Raw genomic sequence first — 15,213 nt, 5'->3', positions numbered from 1 at the left:
TGACCCTTCTTACATATTATATCATTTCACCTGCCTCCACAATGTATTTCGCTAAGAGAATACACTTATCACGATGATCCTTAACATTTCTTGCCTTTACATTCTACCCGAAGAGTGAAGCACAACGCAATCTGGTATATTACTACATCCGGACAAATCTTTGTCCTCCTTGCAACATTTAGTTGGAGTCTAATACGATACCAACGTATGATCTAAATAACAGAAGAACATCAACCCATTAATATAAATATTCTCACAGATAACCGAAATAAGATTTCAAACTTTGGACAATCTAAACATATTTCCAACAATGCCTAACTAACTCATAGAAATCCCCAAATTCGAAGGAAAAACTCCAAAGTTACCTATAATAATGCAAACTAAACCCTAGGTCGCATCGACTCAAACTCATGTCCGCGATGGCGTGCATCTCAACATTGTACTTCATGCAAATACAACGTCACACATAACAAACTTTGACAAGCATCTCTCTCTATATGAGCTTCTATTACTTCAAAACAGAAAGCCAAATGCTAAGAGCTAGAAGCATCAATTCCACAATAAAAAAGTCGAGTGCATACTCCTCCAGGAGCCTAGATGAACATAACCGACCAAATTTGGTAAAAATCTATTACCTTACTTGAACCTCCATTGATTCCCGATGAAGATTCTCAAACAACCTCAGTGATGAAGAAAACTATAATAGTAAAAAATCGATTGAAAATTAGTCAACCATTAAAATCCATAAGTTCCATATACTATTGACCTAAGCATCCCCAAAAGGTATTACTCTTACCTTAACAACCACAATCCATCTCGAAGGTTGCCTTCTCGGCAACCCTTTTTCTTACTCTCACAATTATGGATAACCTTAATGAACCCATATGAATACATCACTCATACCCCACTCAAAACTACTCAGCATATGCCAGTCCTTGATAACTGATAACATATATCATTTGTGAGCTAACCATGACCGTGAAACTAGATGCTTATCCTGAGTGATCTAGTTATTTCTTATGAACCTGTATGATGCTTCAAAAGGAAACTTCACGCCATTTGAATTCCTTATCCAACAACTCCCTGATGCGAGGAAAACTCATGCTTTCCTAAATACATAAACCTAATAGTTACCCATGTCATATCCACGACCTAACAAATCCATGAGTTCTTGCTATCACTGGAAGAAAATTCCACTAAAACTTGCACCCGAAAATTGGCATATGACCTCTCCCTCCTCAACACTTCAATAACCTTTTGTTGATGCTTAACATTGGAAGAATCATCATAACACCAATTCTTTAGCTAACAACTATTGGGTTAACCACACAAATTATCCATAGTTCCCATCAAATAGCCCATCATGGGAATCTTTAGAATACAAAAGGCATCGTTCACATAACTAAAACATACCAATGACAACGGCGGTTGTTGGCCTTTACATTACCCCTCCTAATCACCTGGTACAATCAACATGAATATAACCTATCTAATTTCAAAGAAAGCAAACCCTTAGTCCCCATACGGAGTTGGGATGAAAAATTAATAAAACATAGCTAAAACGGCAACATCCAAGAATCAAGCTGAAAGGCAAGTCATGCCCCTTTAAAATTCTGATATTTTCGCTTTTTTCCAAGGGGGTTTATGACTTCCTTGCAATACGGAAACCCGATACCGCATTACGGAACAGGCATTACCACTCCGTGGAAACACTGAAACCTATAAATAAAGTAGAAAATTAACACTAAAGAGAGATCTTTTATCCACTTTATTTTCTACAAAAATAAACCTCAGATTTGTGATTTTGAAAGTCTAGAAGGCAGCGGGAAGGCCATTAAGATGATATGAAGCAAAGATCTGAAGGATTCAAGAGCGGATTCATACCACGAGTTCAACACCCTTTCTTATCAAAACTATACTATACTCGGTAATGTTCACTTCCTGTAAGGTGTTGGTTTAGATGAGATATATTAAGATTATAAATGAAAAACTAGTGCGTTAAAATACACATCAACGACCAATTACTCCATGGACCTTGACTAGTAGCGTTGTGAAACACTAAATGAGAAAATAGTGAGGAATTCACTCAAAATCGCACAGTGAACTTTAGCAAGTCGTGCCATGATTTTCTTCTAGACAACTTATCTCATTTAGCTCTTAATCCTTTGCTTCAGAAGTTATATCTGTTAGATCTAATACTCCACAATGACCTAATGAATAAAGTTTCCAACTTTATCTATACGAAGGGCTTAATAAATCTAAGTCTCAAGTCTTAAGTCCAAGAGTCCACTTATAACGCTAAAACTCAGTGCAAGGTTCAAGGACAAAAATTCACAAACATTTTTCAAACACTAAGCAAGTTAGGAAGTTGATTAATTCTCTCAAATGGTTATAAAGTTCTCCAAACTCCAATAACACCATTAAAAGGACCAATATAACACCATAAAACAACCCAAAACCTATATCTAGCATCAAATAAGCATAAAGGTGGAAACTTTGCATTATACCAAGGATTAGAAGTTGATTGGTGAAGATCAACTCCAGGGAAAACAACTCCCAAACACCAAATTATCTTTATTCCTCTATAATATTCCAAATAAAGCTTCAAAGATCATCAAAACTTTCAAGCAAATAACAAAGGAAAATATGGAGGTTCGGGTTTACTCCAAGGAGGCTAGTTGAGGTTATTGGGGCTGAAAATGGCCTAAAACTTGGAAGCAATGCCTTTAAATATTGATACCTTCCCATGGCTAAATTAAAGTCTGCCATTCTAAAATAAGAAATGTCTTGAAATTGGATGATACAACAATCCACACATCTCTCCAAAATTGAGTATCTCTACCATTACTAACCAAATTCTTAAGAGTGGACAAGGGAATAATATGTTTCTCATGCAATTTCAACATATAACAAATAGGGTAAAAGCGAGAATTCAAAATATAGAATGTCCACATAAATGCATGGTATGTGTATATTTTTATTTTAAAATATATGTATTTTTGTCAATTTGAGGTGCTAAAACTATCTTGATGATTATTACTACAAAAATGTTTTTTATGGTTTGCATTTTTTTTCATGAATCAAATCCAAAATTTTGAATTTTTTCGAAAAATGACCATATTTACTAAGTTTTATTTTGAAATTGGTCCCTCTCAAAATTGAAAAGAATCTTTACCATTATGATTTAATCTTTACATTTTATTTAATATTTTTTAATTTTAGAATACCAGGATTTGTTTGTCGGAGGGTTGGTGGGTTGGTGATAATTATTTATGATGTTTATCATGTGATTGTCCACGCCAACAAATAAATAACTTCTAACTCGTACATACTTGATAGTGTATAGTGGTAAAGGGATTGAATTCCTGGAGATTTGTTCAAAATTTGTTAACTTATATAAATCTCTATATAGAGATACTGGTAAACGGACAATAAGTATAAAAATATGGACTTTTGATTTTGCTTGTTTTAAAATCTAAGTTAAACAAGAACTAGAGAATTTAAATAAAAACAAGTAAGGGTTGATGTAAATAAATAGAGAAGAAATGGTTGACAATGGATTTTATCACATAAATATTTAACTAATTTATCATTAGGTTTTATGGTACAATACTTGTGACTCTATTTAACTTGGCTATAGTGACTTAAAAGATTAAGTCACCTACACCCTTTTTAATTAGTATAATAGTTAGAGAAGCTCATAACATATTTTATTAGTTAAAGTTATAAATCAATGAAACATGTATTTATAAAAATCAACTAGCATTAAGATTTAAGAGCCACCAAATCCAAGTCAAGTCAAAATGCTTTCACTACTATGTTGGAGAAAATACTTTTATGGCTAAGAAGAAATGAACACAAACACAAAAATCATTTGTTGTTTGTTAATTTGAAGATCTATTACTTAATCAAGAAATTAATCAACAAATAAACTTTCACACATCTAAACTCATGAATAAAGATATTTGAATAGAAGAGGTTTTTAAATAGAAAATACATCCATTGTAAAAGCCAAAAATTTATAGAAAACTTTAACTTTTATAATCATAAATACCAACAACAATTGTTTCCAAAAATCCCATTACATGACCATAGTGTTTTGAAAGATCAGAGTATCAAAACTAAATGCAAAAATACTAGAGAATGCCTGTTGTGCCATCAAACCAATCCCTTACCCTTAGAACTAAAAGTACCTGAAACATCCAACAAAACTATAAGCATATGCTTAGTGAGTTTCCTCAACCACACAAAACATATAATTGCACAACGCCTTACACATATACATATAATTTTGCCATGGACTCCCTGTTGGGGTGAAAAGCTCTTCATGTATAACTTTGTAATGGTTTGACTTGTGTAGACCCACTTGCATGTGGTGCATTAGCCTTTTGACTAATGTGTATTTTAGAGTGAGAGAGACATGTAAACACCTCTATAAGGTGGATTTGTCCACTTGTAGAGATGTGATTGAGAGATGTAGTCATAGTGATTAGTGAGTGAGATATTTATGAAGCTCTAGACTAGATCCATTTTTGTACTCAATTGCTATGATCGAATATATCTTTTGTGACAACCTGATATTTCGAGACAATGAAATATAACATCAGTCAAATATAGGTAAAAATTAAACTTTCCTAAAATCTTATTTGGGTTAAATAAAGTATTAGGAATCGTATCAAGGTTTTCGTACATATAAAGAACCCTAGAATCCGAGTTATAACGAAGAAGTTATGACCAACCGAAGATTCTCGGCAAAACCGGCAACACCGATTAAACGAAAAACAAGAAGTTTCAATACAATAGTTTTAAGCCTTAAATATCTAAATGAAAGTTTTAGATAACATTAAACCGTAAACGTACGTAAAAAGAACGTCCAAATCTGACTTCATATGAAGAAGTTATGATTTTTCCAAGATCCGGATATAGCAGTAGACAGCTAAAAACTCGAAATAGAGATCAAGAGACTTTTGGCCAAAACAACGTAAATGAGAATCAAAGGTCTCAACAATAGTAGTGCAACGATGAAAAGTCTAACGAAAACGGACATCGGATGAAGAAGTTATGGATTTTTAACAGAATTTCCGTGTCCCGACCCGTTAAAAATAAATAATTCAAAATAAATTCAAAATTAGCCAATGAAGTCTAAACAAGAGTTGTAGATCATGTTTTCAGCTACGCGTTCATATAAAGAACGTCGAAAACGCAGGTCGTACGCGAAAGTTATGGATTTTACAAGTTCGGGGTCCAAAATTCAAGGCTGTCAGGCCCCCACGACGTGGCACAGCTTGGCCGCGACCCGGCAAGTGACTGAGGGCGTCCAATCAACGAAAGAGGATAAGGCTTGATCCCCACGACGTGGCCAACCTTAGCCACGACGTGGCACACCAGAAATTCCCCTATAAATAGAACTCTTGGGGTGCCGAGTTTAAGTGCTCCCAAATCCCTCCCAAAGCCCCGGTTTTCACCTTCAAGTCCCGAAGGAAGGTTTTTTGTTCCCGAGATTCCTGAGATTCCCGAGATTCCCGAGAATCCTGAGATTTCCCGCGTTTTCAACTCTTCCTGTCGAAGTTCTGCTCGATTCTTCTCTCGACTACTTCAAATCAACCACTTCAATCAAGTGAGTTCATACCCCTAATCAATGTTTTAAATGATTTTAAATGCTTTAAAGGGGGGGGGGGGGGGGAATACAAGTAGAAACGAACATGTTATTAAATCATTGTTATGTATTTTATAACTGTGTTTGTCATTTAACAGATTTCACATACTACAAAATGTGATGCATGAAATGGTTTTAAATCTTAAAAACGCATTGTTATCTATTGTTTTACCTTTGAAAAGTGTATTAAAATAACATCAAGTCATTGTTAACTATTGTTCAAAACCCATAAGATGTCTTATAAAACCATTTTACATTATTGAACTAAACTATGCATGTACACTTATATTCTTATATATGTATTGATGTTATAGTTTACAGTTTTCATTTAGTTTCTCACACCCTTGAGTAGTAAGAGTGTATAAACCTACATGAACAACCAATTACCTTCCAGTAAATTATCATAGGGATAATTTGGAGATATCAAACATAATTCCTATTACAAGGAATCACACAAGAGTCAGTTCATTCATGAGTCTATACCAGTACATTACCTGATACATGAGTACCTTTACATTTGATTACATGATACATGAGTACGTTTACATATACTTACATGATACATGAACACGCTTACATGAACGTATTACATGAGTACCTTTATGTATATACACTTAATTATGTACATTAACCTGAATACTTGTATCTCGAATTGCGAGGATGATTTATTAGTACCTTCTGTGTAAATCTTCCTGCATATCCCCAGTACCTCGGGATATCTAGAATAGGACTCTATCCCCAGTACCTCGGGATATCTAGAATAGGACTCTATCCCCAGTACCTCGGGATATATGGACGGGACTAACCATTCCGGAACCCATCTGTTAGCAACAGTGGGTAATGAACATCTACGGATGCCTACGGTTATTACTTATACTAGGAGTACCTTTACAGGGACTAACCCTTCCTCCCCCCTGCTGCTGCTACAGAGGAAAATTGGAAAATCTTCGGATGTTCATTAGGTTATATAGGTAGTGTTAACCCTAGTACCTCGGGATAACAGTTACATATGCTGTGTTAGTCCTAGTACCCAGTGACAACACTTACAGTAGTACATTTTCCTGTTTACTTTATTTTGTGATTCTTTCACATAAACGATGAGTTAGACAAAGTACTTTAGTACTAAACAATTAAAGGAAAACTATCATTTTACTTACAAAACATTCGAGTCTTGGTAGAAGACTACATCTCAAACTGATAGGAAATAAGGGATTTTCTAGGGTTTTTCATACGTACATCAACATTTTCATTTAACGATTTACAAGGCCTTTATAACAGATTTTCACAAACAAGGCAGTGACACTTATATACTTATGAATTCACCAGCTTTAAAGCTGATACTCGCTTTCAAAATAACTTGTATTCTCAGGTCATCAGTAGACAGGTACGGAGGCCAGGTTTTGAGAAGACGGAGTAGACAAATCTCGTCTTTTATTTTGATTGTATATTTTTGGTGTCTTACTACAATGAAAGAACACACATGTATTAAAACTTTACTTATAATGTAGTGGATGATGTTGTTGCTTGTTTATTATATTAAATTTGTTGTGATACATTACATGACGTCCTCCGCCCCAGAACGTTTCCGCCGTTCTCGGTTTTGGGGTGTGACAGAATGGTATCAGAGCATTGTTTATAGTGAATTGAGTATATCATCCCATAAAAGATATACTAACTATAAATACAATGGGATTAAAAATACTCTAATTTAGAGTTTATACTTTAAATAATAAAATATTTAAGTAAGAATACGTGCCTACATTCATACTAAAACCAGTGTCACTAGGACAGTACAAAAGAATTACGATTGTTGGGCAACACAAGTGGGCTTAGAGACATATGGTCAAAACTAGGAAGATATAGCCTGATCACCTATATTATCCGAGGGTTGACTAGCATGTCCCTAAGTTTAAATTGGGTAGTTGCAACAATGCTAAAATCTTACCAACCCTACCTCAATGAGAGCAATAGAACATAACATTAAAATTAAAATACTATAGGAGTATTTGGTGTTACTATAAGTACTTTATACTTGAGAACTAAAACGGGATCTTCATCACTAAGTTGATAGTTCCTAAGTGGATACACAAAGACTATATGTAATTAGGATGTTATAGACTTAGAATCTTTGAAAATTTTACTTCACCCCTATTCTGTGTGAATACGGAGTTAAGGTCACTTATTCGAAGGTCTATCCTGTTAAATTACACATAGCTGGTATGCACTTCACAAATAGCGATGTAACTAATGAAGGTTTTCTAAATAATTATCTAGATAGTTCGTCTAATAATTATTCTCTTACCCTTAAAATTCTCGCATAGAAAACATAGCTGGACTCCATCCCCACGGCAACCAGTATCTTCTGAACGAATTCATAGCTGGTTGGTTTGGAGAAGAACCATAGAATGATCATCCTCTCCCTTTGAATGATCACCGTGATGAGAACCTTTCAGATGATGCTAATTCTGAACCAAAGGTTGAGAACCTACCCCCTGTACCTCCATTTCTAAATCCTAACCCTCGTCCAACTTTTCATGGCCCGATGCCTCATTGGGTAGAATGCTTGGAAACATGGAGCGAAGAGCAAGATCAACCTATGTCGTTTAATGGAGACCGAAGCTTCTACAATATAAACGAAGGGAGCTCAACAGACAGAGTTCTACCAATCCTAACCCGTACAAATGCCCGAAAAGAAATTCAGGGCGGGACAACTCTCCAACGTATAGAAGAGGTTAATACCAATGCAAGAATGCATACCATTCGCACCAATCGCCTTGATCACAAGTGAGAGATCTGAGAGAAACCATGAGACCCTGCTTCAAGCACTAGCTGAAACCCAAGCCTAAGTCATAGAGCTCCAAGTACGCCAGAAGGGTACGAGAGATACTTGCTTGATATGGAGCGTCAACTAACCGAACTAAGGGTTCACCATAGGGGTGACCGTCGCCAGTAGGAGATACCTTAATTCCTTCTTTTTTTTTAAAGAACCGTGTTCCTGTCTATGTTCTATGTAGTACTTTCTATGTAATTACCTTGTACTGTAAGTACTTTTATTTAAGTCTTTATGCTGTCAAAGACTTTTCTACTCCGAATATGATGTAAGACCTACAACAAGGTCAATTTCCCCAAACCTATTAAATCTTAGACAACAATGAATCGACAGTCGGCTAACTTCCATGTCACTCCTTGTTCAAATACTCTCATCATACTTTCATTGGAGTCTATCTGAAACATGCTTTAGTCAAGTCATTGGACTATAGTAAATTAACTCCGGAGACATTTCCAAGCCTCTTTTTAGTGGTTGGATCACGTTATTCACCAACCAACGATACCTCGATTTGAACGACAAACATCTTAAAACCATTCTACAAACATACTTCTACTCTGTATTGGGACTGCATCATAGGGATACATGTCAAACCATCATGAACATACTTCCAATCCGTACTAGGACTGCATCATAGGGATGTAGGTCAAACCTTCGAGAACATACTTCTATTCTTTACATGAACGATCGAACTACGTCTAGGTTCAATCATACTCTCTCACAAATTCATTTTTCTTTCCGTGTAACAGAATCGTGTCACCAAAGAAAAACGATCAACCCATCAACCAAACACCAACTCTTCAGATTGATGCAGCTACCTTTCAAGCTGCAGTCTCGGCTACCATGTCAGCTGTTTTTGACCCACCTTAACGCTAACAATGCGAATGTTAGCGGGATTGTTAACAATAATTTCAATCCAAGTAACAGTCAAGTACCTCAACGAGAAACAAACTACCACGACACCCCGAATCCCAAGCCCAAGAATAACAAACGAAGGTTCTGGGCTAAGGCTAAAGGCAAATCACCCCAAGGGGCGAGCAAAAGACAACAACCTGTGGCAACCTTCGCAGTTACGACTTCTTTACCTCCTACTACCATCTCTTCTAGTATCCCAGTTATCCCTAACCCGGCCAGACAGTATGCTGGAAATCTCCCAAAGTGCAACAAATGTAACTATCACCATCATGGACCTTGTCGGAAAATGCAGTGCTTAAACTGCAATAAAAAGGGACACACCGTCCATTACTGCAAGACTCGGACCCAACACATTACTTCAAACACCAATGTCGAAATCTCTCGAATATGCTATCTATGTGGCGTAATGGGACACTTCAAGAGGGACTGTCCAATAGAGAAGGACGACGGCGAATCCGGAGGAGTTTGACCTCAGAATGGAAAGAAGCAACGAAAGAACCTACTATAGTATACGTTCACTTCTAATCGTCAGTATTATGTATGTCTTTTTAAAACATGTTTAAAACTAGTGCAACTAGAGTCTTATCTTTTGCGGGATCTCGTCGGTATAGGGATGCTCGTACTGCGTATACTTACCTTTTGTAGTATACCTTATTCGCAACAATAGTCTTATAGTAGTCTAAAGTGTTGTAACTCTGTTGATGGTTGCACGGTTGTGTTTTGTCTGTAAACATCTTACGTTCAAATCTAATGTCTTTAATTCTCCTTATGATTCCGACATTATCATATGACTTGATTCAATTTGATCCTCACAAAAACAACTTCATACGTACATCTCTTCCTCCGAAATTTTCTTTCTAGCAAAACCGTCATTCCAGAATACCAAAGTACTCGTGCATAGAGCACTTATTGTTTCTCATCCTTTCCGAAGAAAAATTCAAAAAAAAAAAAAAAAAACCCCGCCCCGAAGTACCACTCGTGTAGTACGTCAAGTTCAATCCAAAGACCCACAGTTTCAAGCCTATTTATATACGGCTCATATACCCGAGACTGTGATTGATGAACCTGGTATGGGTTCTACTATGAACTCTAGGACGGAGACTTCCCAAGACTACGAGTGATCGTGCTGCCATGCAAATAAACTTAGAAGCCCAACGCATGCCCTTTCTGTCGATTGGGACAAGGAAGACAGATAGAACAAAAGCACCTATCCTTTTCCCTTAATTCATGAGTAACCATACCTTATTTTAGATCTTCACGACATCTAATCAACCACAAGGTTTTGACTTCATAATCAGTACGACTAGGTTGTGTTCTTATGCAAGAGGAAAGGTCACTGCCTATACCTCAAGACAGCTTAAGACACAGGAAGTTAACTATACAACACATGATCTTGAGTCAGGAGCAGTGATAATTGCTCTGAAGATCTGGAGACACTACTTGTAGGGTACAAGGTGTACTAATTTCACAATCCACAAAACATCCAACATACATTCGACCAAGAAGAGTTATCACACCAGTAAGGCAAACGAAAGAAACAAAGTCGTTCCCCGATAGTGAAAGGTTCACTGGAAGGCCATGCGAGGATTTGAATTCACTTAGGAACGCAAAGATCAAATTAAACTTCTATCCATAGCGTAGTATCAATTCTGCTTAAACTCTAATTTCGGGACGAAATTCCCTCTAACGGGGGGATGATGTGACAACCCGATATTTCGAGACAATGAAATATAACATCAGTCAAATATAGGTAAAAATTAAACTTTCCTAAAATCTTATTTGGGTTAAATAAAGTATTAGGAATCGTATCAAGGTTTCCGTACATATAAAGAACCCTAGAATCCGAGTTATAACGAAGAAGTTATGACCAACCGAGGATTCTCGGCAAAACCGGCAACACCGATTAAACGAAAAATGCGAAGTTTCAATACAATAGTTTTTAGCCTTAAATATCTAAATGAAAGTTGTAGATAACATTAAACCGTAAACGTACGTAAAAAGAACGTCCAAATCTGACTTCATATGAAGAAGTTATGATTTTTCCAAGATCCGGATATAGCAGTAGACAGCTAAAAACTCGAAATAGAGATCGAGAGACTTTTGGCCAAAACAACCTAAATGAGAATCAAAGGTCTCAACAATAGTAGTGCAACGATGAAAAGTCTAACGAAAACGGACATCGGATGAAGAAGTTATGGATTTTTAACGGAATTTCCGTGTCCCGACCCGTTAAAAATAAATAATTAAAAATAAATTCAAAATTAGCCAATGAAGTCTAAACGAGAGTTGTAGATCATGTTTTCAGCTACGCGTGCATATAAAGAACGTCAAAAACGGAGGTCGTACACGAAAGTTATGAATTTTACAAGTTCGGGGTCCAAAATCCGAGGTTGTCAGGCCCCCACGACGTGGCACAGCTTGGCTGCGACCCGGCAAGTGACTGAGGGTGTCCAATCAATGGAAGAGGATAAGGCTTGCTCCCCACGACGTGTCCAACCTTAGCCACGATGTGGCACACCAGAAATGCCCCTATAAATAGAACTCTTGGGGTGTCGGGTTTAGGTGCTCCATTCTTCCATTTCTCGTGCTGAAACTCTGTGGTTAAGCTCCCAAATCCCTCCAAAGCCCCGGTTTTCACCTTCAAGTCCTGAAGGAAGGTTTTTTGTTCCCGAGATTCCCGAGAATCTCGAGATTTCCCGCATTTTCAACTCTTCCTGTGAAGTTCTGCTCGATTCTTCTCTCGACTACTTCAAATCAACCACTTCAATCAAGTGAGTTCATACCCCTAATCAATGTTTTAAATGATTTTAAATGCTTTAAAGGGGGGGGGGGGAATACAAGTATAAACGAACATGTTATTAAATCATTGTTATGTATTTTATAACTGTGTTTGTCATTTAACAGATTTCACATACTACAAAATGTGATGCATGAAATGGTTTTAAATCTTAAAAACGCATTGTTATCTATTGTTTTACCTTTGAAATGTATATTAAAATGACATCAAGTCATTGTTAATTATTGTTCAAAACCCATAAGATGTCTTATAAAACCATTTTACATTATTGAACTAAACTATGCATGTACACTTATATTCTTATATATGTATTGATGTTATAGTTTACAGTTTTCATTTAGTTTCTCACACCCTTGAGTAGTAAGAGTGTATAAACCTACTTGAACAACCAATTACCTTCCAGTAAATTATCATAGGGATAATTTGGAGATATCAAACATAATTCCTATTACAAGGAATCACACAAGAGTCAGTTCATTCATGAGTCTATACCAGTACATTACCTGATACATGAGTACCTTTACATTTGATTACATGATACATGAGTACGTTTACATATACTTACATGATACATGAACATGCTTACATGAACGTATTACATGAGTACCTTTACGTAGATACACTTAATTATGTACATTAACCTGAATACTTGTATCTCGAATTGCGAGGATGATTTATTAGTACCTTCTGTGTAAATCTTCCTGCATATCCCCAGTACCTCGGGATATCTAGAATAGGACTCTATCCCCAGTACCTCAGGATGTATGGACGGGACTAACCATTCCGGAACCCATCTGTTAGCAACAGTGGGTAATGAACATCTACGGATGCCTACGGTTATTACTTATACTAGGAGTACCTTTATAGGGACTAACCCTTCCTCCCCCTGCTGCTGCTACAGAGGAAAATTGGAAAATCTTCGGATGTTCATTAGGTTATATAGGTAGTGTTAACCCTAGTACCTCGGGATAACAGTTACATATGCTGTGTTAGTCCTAGTACCCAGTGACAACACTTACAGTAGTACATTTTCCTGTTTACTTTATTTTGAGATTCTTTCACATAAACGATGAGTTATACTAAGTACTTTAGTACTAAACAATTAAAGGAAAACTATCATTTTAGTTACAAAACATTCGGGTCTTGGTAGAAGACTACATCTCAAACTGATAGGAAATAAGGGATTTTCTAGGGTTTTTCATACGTACATCAACATTTTCATTTAACGATTTACAAGGCCTTTATAACAGATTTTCACAAACAAGGCAATGACACTTATATACTTATGAATTCACCAGCTTTAAAGCTGATACTCGCTTTCAAAATAACTTGTATTCTCAGGTCATCAGTAGACAGGTACGGAGGCCAGGTTTTGAGAAGACGGAGTAGACAAATCTCGTTTTTATTTTGATTGTATATTTTTGGTGTCTTACTACAATGAAAGAACACACATGTATTAAAACTTTACTTATAATGTAATGGATGATGTTGTTGCTTGTTTATTATATTACATTTGTTGTGATACATTACATGATGTCCTCCGCCCCAGAACGTTTTCGCCGTTCTCGGTTTTGGGGTGTGACATCTTTTAGCACCCAAATCACCATGTTCAGTTGTGCAAACTTAAATTCCGCATGCCAAACCATTTTCTTTGTCACTACAATTAGTATTACAGCGGGTCTTAAAGATCAAGGTGATATTTGAAGAACGATTCTCGGTTTGACAACATTTGTCGCAATTTGAACAATTTTGGTGAGTCTCTCTCTATGATCTCTCTTAATCTAAATTGATTCGCGCGTTGCATTTTTTATTTTTGATCGTTTAATTCGTTGGATCTAATCCGTTTCAAACCCCTTTGAAGATCCAATAATTTTTTTTAGATCAACACATCAAAATTAAAATCACTTTCCAAATTTGTTTGCATGTTCATTGAAGTTGCAAAACCAAAATTCTTTCGATCTGATCAATTTTTAGCCCAAAAGTCTTTAGGTCCGATACTATGTCATTGAGCCCAAATCAAAATAGTTACTCTTCATCAATTATGGTCCATATATGTTTTCATGATATTATTTCCTTATTCCGATTCTTGTTTGAGATATCTTTATCATACGCTTAAAAGAGTTGTACATTCATATGTTGTACATTCTTGATTTTCTTCTAGATCGGAGTTCATTTGTCTTTATTTTCTCTCGTTGTGATTCAATCGAGTCATAATATTTGATGGTCAAAGTTGATTTCGACTGGAACATCAGAATCGAAATCAGACGTTAATCAATTTCTTGATATTAACTTTGATTTTGATTTTGAGCCATTGACGAATATGATGTCATTGATAGAAGAAAAACATATTTGGTGTTATTCGGCATGAGAAATTGATTTGAAGATTGTTGAAAAATCGATTCTTATTTGAGTTTGGAATCAAATGATTTTAATTGATTGCCTGGCTTGATGAGTTCAAATCGAACGATTGAACATTCTTATGTGAAACTGATTTTGAAGGCTTGATGAATTTGACTGTTCTTATTGTATTTCGATTTTGATGATCTTATGATATCGATAGTCGATTTTGACAGACAGGATTAGCATCGGTTTTGTAACTTTGTTGCTCGATGGTTAGGAATCGGATTTTGTTGTTCAAAATGAAGAATTGAGGAAATTCGATTTTGGAATCAGTGAACATTTGTTATTTTGATGTTGATAACATTGGGTCTAAAATGAAGAATTGGATTGATGATAATCATTGATAGGAAGCCTTTGATTTTGAATTTTGGGTCTTACAATTTTTGATGTGCGAAATCTTGGATTTGTTGTTTTGTATCAATTGGGAATGAGATGATCTGGGGAAGATGATTTCGAAGGAAGGACAAAATTGTCTTGGAATTAAACGAAGTGATGGTTTCGATCGATTGATGAATTGTTTGTTTGGGATTTGTACGAAAACTGTAAGAATGTGATTTAAACGAATGGTTTCTGTGTTTATAAATGATCGAAGGGATTTTGGTGATTAAGAAATGAAGG

This window comes from Lactuca saligna, chromosome 6, assembly GCF_052625555.1.
Source record: "Lactuca saligna cultivar CGN05327 chromosome 6, ASM5262555v1, whole genome shotgun sequence".
NCBI classification, from domain to species: domain Eukaryota; kingdom Viridiplantae; phylum Streptophyta; class Magnoliopsida; order Asterales; family Asteraceae; genus Lactuca; species Lactuca saligna.
Note: the sequence above shows the minus strand (reverse complement) of the source record.